Raw genomic sequence first — 8,119 nt, forward strand, 5'->3', positions numbered from 1 at the left:
AAGGTCTTTTTCTGGAGTTTCATCTTGATCTTCTGTTTGGAGGATATTTCTCTGTTTCTTCATTTTCCTTTATTCTCTGCATTGGTTTCTATGCATTAAATAAAACAGTCACCTCTCCTGTCTTGACAAAGTGGTCTCATGTAGGAGATAAACCTTATTGATCAGCCTGGACTGAATTCTTGGTTGTCTCTCAAACTTTTTTGATTTTTCAAGCTGCCTTCTTTGTTCTTAATGGTTCCCAATAGTTGAGGGGGTGCCAAGACCTATCAGTGTCCCCAAAGAGAGGATGTCAGTCAGCACCTAGATGCAGGCTGATTGGAAGCTGGACCCTCAAGCAGCAGCTTGTAAAGTATAGTCATGTGCCACGTAACGATGTTTCAGTCAACGAGGGACCACAAATACAGCGGTGGTCCCGTAAGATTAGTACCATATAGCCTAGGTGTATAGTAGGCTATACTATCTAGGTTTGTGTAAGTACACTCTATGATGTTCACACAACAATGAAATTGCCTAACAATGCATTTCTCAGAAGGTTTCCCCATTGTTATGTGACTCATGACTGTATACAAGTAGATGTCTTTCAGGGAAAGACTAGGAGATGGGCTTTTCTGTCTGCTGCCTCTGCATTGAGTCCTGGGGGGATAGCTGGTTACGAATTCATTCTTTGTTTGCTATTGTCTTGTTTAACCCATAAACACAAGCCCTGCTGGCTTCCAGAGCAAGCTGATGAAGGAGTGGGTCCCCCTGGGCAGCAGCTGCAAAAGCCGGGTGCCAGACATATGCACAAACTCTTTTCAGGGAGACATCGGTGACGGGAAGCAGGGCAGAGAGAGAGAGAGCAAAGATGGCTCCCTCCAGCTTCCTCAGTCTCTGGAGAGGATCATAGCCAGTCTCTAGATGTGTGTTAAATTAGAAGCTGACCCTCAGGCTGTAGTTTTTAAGATATGCAACTTGGCCTCTTACTGGTGAAGCCAGTGAGATGGATGTTTCTGCTGCCTCTGTATTGAGCCCTCGGGCGGCAGCCAGTTAAGAACTGTTTCTTTGTTTTCTACAGTCCTGTGGGACCCATGAATGCAAGACACATTGGCCACAGAGCCAGGCAATCAAGGGGTATGTCCCCTGGGTGGCAGCCAAAAAACCCAGGGTGCCAGACTTATGCATACACTCCTTGGACCTGGAGCAGGGCAGAGGGAGAGCGTGGAGATGGCCTCCACCTGCCACAGGTCCCTAGATGTGTGTTAAATTACGAGCCTGACCCTCAGGCTACAGCTTTTATACGATATGTAAATAGGCCTCTTTCAGAGGAAGATGGGAGACGCGCATTTTTTCCCTGCTCCCTCTGCACCGAGCCCTGAGGGGATAGCTTCTATGAGTCCTGGTAAGCCTATTAAGAACTGGGTTTTCTTGCTGTAGTCTTGAGGGTCTCCTTAATGTAGGCCCTGTTGGCTTTCAGTGCTAGGTGTTTTGAGGGCACATCCTTCAGGCGGAAGTCTTAAAAACTGAGGCACTACATGCTGGGTCCAGACCGTTCACTCGTCAGGGAGGAGCTGGGAAATTTGAGTTTCCTTCTGATTGTACATACATCCTCATGCTGGGGGTGGGGTTTATGATGAAATTGTGTCTCAGCCTCGCCTACCCATTTCAGTGTGGGTTTTTTTCTTGTTTGCCTGCTATGTAGGAGTCACTCAGCTAGAGCCTGGATTTCTTTCAGAGGAAATTGTTCCATATGTAGCTTTAGCTTTAGTGTGTCTGTGGAAGAGGTAAATTCAAGAGCCTTCTATGTCACCACCTTGGACTGGAACCACCAAAATCAAGAGATTTTTAAATCAATATATCTGCATTCTCGTACAACACCAATGTTGCCCATGACATTGAAGGGCTGGGTCTGAGGAGCAGCTGTGCCATTGACCACAGCAACCCACTTCCTGCCCAGGCTGACTTCACCATTTACACCTGCCTGCCCCCTCTCAGCTATTGAGTGTGTAATTTCCGGTTGGGTCATGGTGTATGACAAATATCACATGGTAAAATATGATAAAGATATTTATAAGTTCATCACCTGGGGTTTGTGGTTTTAATCTGTGACCACAAAAAGTGCTAGACTACAAATGCACGTGCACGTGCCCAACCCCCCACCCCCCCACATGATTCAGATGTTGAAACTGACAGAAAAATTCTCCAAAAAATCTTGTGGAACATATTGGGCTGAATATCATCTTGCCCCACCTTGTGGTCATTTGAGAGCAACACAGACCACCTCCATACCAAATACAATGGAATGTGGTTTGGTCTAGATAACATAAGAGGATTGACATCATGTTGTGTTCAGTGTGTGTTAGTAAAGATCCTAAACCAGTAGTTCGTAAAATTTAATCTGATCAAAATTGATACATAGCCCCAGAAACCCTGCCACTTTACCCAATCATTCTTTTCAACTCTGTTTTCTTCTCATTTCCTGAAACAGACCAACATAGATCCAGGGTTCTTCCCTGCCCTTCCACTTTCAAACCTCCTTTCCCAGAACCTCTAGCACTCCCACTGAAACCTTGACTGGTGAGCTCAACTCCGTGAAGCATAAAGATAACGGATAGGAGTTACCACTTAGTAAGAACTAAGGAAGGTGCTTCTGGCACAAGACAATGGTCATTGCAATGGGGGCTCACACGTTTCTATAGAAGGATCATCCATCTCCAAATGAAAATTGCTTGCTAATCTAGAACTCTTTTCTGTGATATCCATTATAATCAACAGACAATTCCATTGGCCACAAATTGACCATCTTCTCTTTCAATGTCTAGGCTGCTTGTACATTCCATTTCTTCAGCCGTAAAATGGGGATGACAACAATAGCGGGTACCCCTCAGGATTGCTATAGAGACCTAGTATGGTCTTAGATCAGTGTTCAGCTCACAGTAAGACATCAGGACATGTTAGCTGGTATTATGTGTAAACAAAGTGCTCTGTACAAGCTTCTGTCTTTTGGCTGGATTAGAATAAACTAGATGAGTCAGGACTAGCTAGAGCAGGTGATTATGAAAATGACAGTTTACGTATAGATTTGCATCCAAAAGGCAAATAAAAACAGATTTGGGGTTGTCCACATTCCTTCTTACCTTTCAGAGTATAAGAGATCTTACCATTCAAGGATACACTTTGTTCAGGTATGTTTAGGAAGGTGGATCAAAGAGAAGAGAAATAAAAAGTTCAGAAAAAAATACATATATAAGCTCATACTGGCCTGTACAACAGTCATATGCTGTTAGCAAGTTAAAACTGCTCGCTAATTACCTATAGCAAACTACAGAGCTTCTGTGCTGGGATTTATTGTATCAAATGAACATGTCACCTCTCGAATTTGGCATAAAATCGTTTGTCCACACCACTACATTTGAGAAATGCATAAAAATTGCCTGAAGAGACAATCATGTGCCTTGGCTGCCACCTTGTGGTTTTATGTGTTAGCCATCAGAAATCAAATAATATTTTATACCAAAACAACCAATTTCTAAAATGTACCAACCATTTGAGTATGGCTTTTTTCCTAGCATTATTAAAAATTCTCCAAATTGCAAATAGGATGGTGAATTAATTTCTTGGCATCTATTTACTAGACAGCTAGGGCCTGAAATCAGGTAAGAACTCACATAAAAACTGTAAATCTCATAAGATGTAAATCACATAAGATCTAAATTTGCACAAATAATAAGTGCATATGTATGTTCATTATGAATCTTAAAAATTGAAAAAAATTGTCATGCTTAAATTAGTAGATGTGCTAAATAACTTATGAATTACCCATAAAATGAAATATATAATCCCATTAAAATTATAGAATTAGAGAAAAATTATGGAATTATATTTTTTCCATCTACATAATTCTACATTCTAATCCTTTGAAGGGGAACACAGAGTAGGGGCTAAGTACACAGTCTCTAAAACCCTGGAACCTGGGATCAAATGTCCCACTCCAATAACTTATTACTTATGTGAATTTGGGCATGCAACCTTTGTGCTACTTTACTCATCAGTGTGGATGAGCTCAATAGTACATACATCACAGGGCTGTCATGAAGATTGGTTATAGCTTGTAGAGCATCTTTGGCACTCAGGAAGGGTGATCAATATTCTGGGTAACCAAAATTGCGATCACCTGAGTCAAATTAGCTTTATTGCTAGAAATCAGCCTTCACCCTTCAAAGTGTTCCCCATTTCTCACCTACGCCCAGGCACCAATTCCTCCAGCTCTTTCACTCCTATCTCCTCCTACCAACACACTGATGTCTTGGCTGCTAGTGACTCCAGGTGAGGGCCCTCAAAATGGTGAGCAGGGTGTGAGAATTGCTACTAGCAAGGGTTTGCTGTGTGTCACACATTCTGAATAGGAGTGTATGTGTTGTTCTTGCATTTATTCCATTCCTGCCCTACTATTGTATAGTGAACAGGTGGGGCGCAGATAACTTTCCTTCTCAGTTCATGAAGAGGTGCCACCTCCAGCCCTGAAACAGACTTCACATCAGTACCTCACCCAGAAATCTTAAACGCTGGGCTTATGATCATGACAAAACCGAATCCTTGGGTTGTCACTCTTGAAAAGAGGATGAGGATATTTTGTGTGTAGAAAAGAGAGTGAACTGAACATTTGGTGACTGACAGGTGGATATGGGGAGTCATTAGTACTGTTCTCCAAGTATTTCATTTTTCTTTCTGGTACATACACTCTTGAAGTTATGAGTGGCCATGAGTCTTGCTTCAGCCCATAAAAAGTGAGAAAAAGTGACGTGTCACTTCAGGGTGAAAGTGCTAGGTTTTGGTACATGATTCACCACTTTCTCCAAACCCTACCTTGCAGGTGATGGAACTATGTGTCAAGATTGTGCCTCCCCTAGCCTGGGTCCCAGAGTGATTACAACCCCTTCAACAATGAGCAAAGCCCCCTCAGACCAAGATGGATGTACAGTTTGAGCAAGAAATAAGTTTTGTCATGGTAATGCACTGAAAATTTGGGATGGTTTTCTCATAATCACCTAACCTATCCCATCTACAGAAAGTGATTAGCATCATTTGATCCCCCGGGAGGTTACCCTGATCTCCCTGTTCCTGCTCTCAACACAGCCAAGAGGAGGCCCATTCCCTTAGTCTCCTAATTCACAGCAGAAACCCAGGCTGTAATTTCATGCTGACAGTGCAAGGATAGTCAGGAAAGAACACAAAGGCTCTGGAGCCAATCTGTCTGGCCAACTTGGGGCTCCACCACTTAGTAATTCACTGAATGACTTTAGGCAAGTGACTTAACCTGTATAAAATACAGGTAATAGTGCTCACCTGTTCCAGTTACTGTGCCTGTGGAAGAAACCATCCTAGAATGTAATGCTGTCAAGCATTTATTATGCTCATGGATATATGAGTCAGGAATTTGGACAGAGCATAGCAGGGACGGCTTATCTCTACTCCCCATGGCCAGAGCCTCAGCTGTAAGACTCAGATTAGGAGCTGGAATCTTCTGAAGGCTCACACACTCACACACTTGGTGGTTGATGTTGGCTGTTGACTGAGACCTTGGCTGAAGCTCTCAGCTCAGACGCTTACACATGGCCTCTCTGTGTGGCCTAGGCTTCCTTACGACAGGAATCCAAGAGAGAGAAAGCAGAGGCCAAATCACCTTTTGCGACCTAGCCTCAGAAATCACACAGTGTCACTTCTACTAGATTCTACTAGTCAAGGCAATCATAAAATCCTACCCAGGCTCAAGGAGAGGGGAAATAGACTGCCTCTTCAGAGGAGCAGCAAGTCTCTGGAAAAGTCTGTGGGACCAGAAATACTGCTGTTGCTTTTAGAAAATAAAATCTGCCACACTTTCTCTCCAAGTGAGGGTTAACTTAATGAGTTAACACAATCAAGTACTCAGGACGGTTGGTAGATATCCCCTGCACAGGTTTAGAACCATACGGAACTGCCTCCCTACCCAGCTTCCACTCTGCTTCCCCACGGCCAGCTGTCCTCTCCCACAGGGACCTGCTCCAAGGAACTGTCATCTCAGACTCCAGACCAAACTAAGGCAACCCCAAGACAGGAGGAGTTGCGCATGCTCTGACTCTGTGGCCTCAACAAGATATTCATCCAATGGTCTGACACCAGTAGGCTCAGGATTAGTTCCTTTTTGCATTTTCCTTGTAAAAGATTTAAGAAGCTTTGAGGCCTTGTTAACCAAGATCATGTACTTGCATATGTACAATGGTGCCTTTATAGCAAGAGATCTGCAAGAAAATGTTAAAACTGTTTAAAGCAGTGGTAGAATTTAGGTGGTTTTTTCATTTATTTAATGGAAGTATATCATTCTGTCAAACTATAAAGTACCTTTTTTAGAGTATGTATTAAGGTAAGAGGAAATAAACCTGTTAAGGGGTACGTCACCCACTAGAGTGCTTGCATGAGGCTGAAAAGGCAGGACGATATCAGCTCATAATCTTTTAGTTTATGCTGAAGGGACTGGATTGTCTGTGGTTAGCAGTGCTGTGTGCATTAGAAACACATACCTCCTCAGCACTGAGTCACCAATCTCAGAACAGTCCAGGACAACAGGCTTGGCTGGTACATAGAGTTTGAGTCATGTGTACATGCCCCACTGGCTACCATTTCTTCAAACCTTTTTAGTTGCAGAAGAAAAGGCTAATTATACCACGTGCCAAGAACCTTACATAGATCTCATGTGCAGTTTGAAATCTGGTGAGTTGCTGCAGTTATGGTTGACCTGCAGGACTGAGTTTGCTGCTATGAAATTGGCTGACCTGAATATCTCTACCATCAAATTTTTGGGTGGTATCTAAATATGCCAGGTCTCATAGGCATTGAAGTAAAAATCCAGAGCCAAACCCACATCCTCAAAAACTGGCAGTTTGTGGTTTACGCCATACCTTAATCTTGCAATGTACACTGTGTAATCACTATTGGCCAAGTTATTGGTGTAACTTAGCTTGGCTAGGTGAGGCTGTGCCTAAAACCAAATCATGCTAGGTTTAAGTGACAAGATTGTCACTGAGTTATCCAATATTAATGACATTTCCTCAGTTTTCTGGAGACATTTTAAAATTATAAGTGAAGATCTATAGCTCGCCTCAAACAATCCCCATCTTCCAACTTACCAGCTGAATTCCTGGCCTACTCACTCTTCCCATCAAGCGTTCTTATATTTATTTGTGTACCAGCAGTTTCCTCTTCCAAGTTTCCTAATAGCTACATTCATCTTCATAATGTATTTCAAAATTTTGTCCCCAAACAACCAATGAGCATTCAAATGAAAATCTTCTACCTGTTCATGGAATATTTCCCTGTTATACTTTCTCTTTCCCCAACTAGGTTCAGAATGCTTTTTCCTTTTATCAGAAATGCTTGTCTTGGGTGGTTCCTTTAGAACAGGGCTCAGCAAACTGTGGCCCATGGTCCAAATCCAGCCCATGGCCTGTTTCTATAAATAAAGTTTTCATAGAACACGGCCATGCCCATTTGTTTGCATACTGTTATGGCTGCTCTTGCACTACAATAGCAGAATTGAACAGTTCCAGAGGTCCACAAAGCCTAAAATATTTACTGTTTGGCCCTTTACAGAAGAAGTTTGCTGACCTCCTGATCTAGGATAATAGTCTCCAGGAGAGATGTTGGCTCAACATAAAAAGGAAAAAACTGATCACTATCTTATAAAACAGAACCATCATGAACTCTTAAAAGGACTCACCTCTCCAACTCGACTTGTGGTGGTTCACTTTGTAGTGCATACAGATGTGAATTCTAAAGCTGTACACCTGAAACTTATTTTTTAAAAAAAAAGGACTCACCTCTCCAGAGTCTGCCTAGCCAGCTGTTAGGAACGCAGAAAGAACTATGAGAGGGAAGTCATGAGAGGAACACCTAAGATAGGCAAGGACTGGAAGGAGGCCACGCTGGCTGAGACCCAAACGTCTTCTAGAGCAGCCCTGCCAGGAGAGTGCTTGTGAGTTCTCGCAAACATCAGACTGTGTCCCCTTTCCTAGCCCACCCTCTGCCCTACTGTGATACAGTAAAAGCTGCTCAGCTTCTAGTTACCCCCAATGAAGGGGCAGGATGAATATAAATGACTACAGCAATG

Source organism: Diceros bicornis, chromosome 3 (assembly GCF_020826845.1).
Source record: "Diceros bicornis minor isolate mBicDic1 chromosome 3, mDicBic1.mat.cur, whole genome shotgun sequence".
NCBI lineage: Eukaryota > Metazoa > Chordata > Mammalia > Perissodactyla > Rhinocerotidae > Diceros > Diceros bicornis.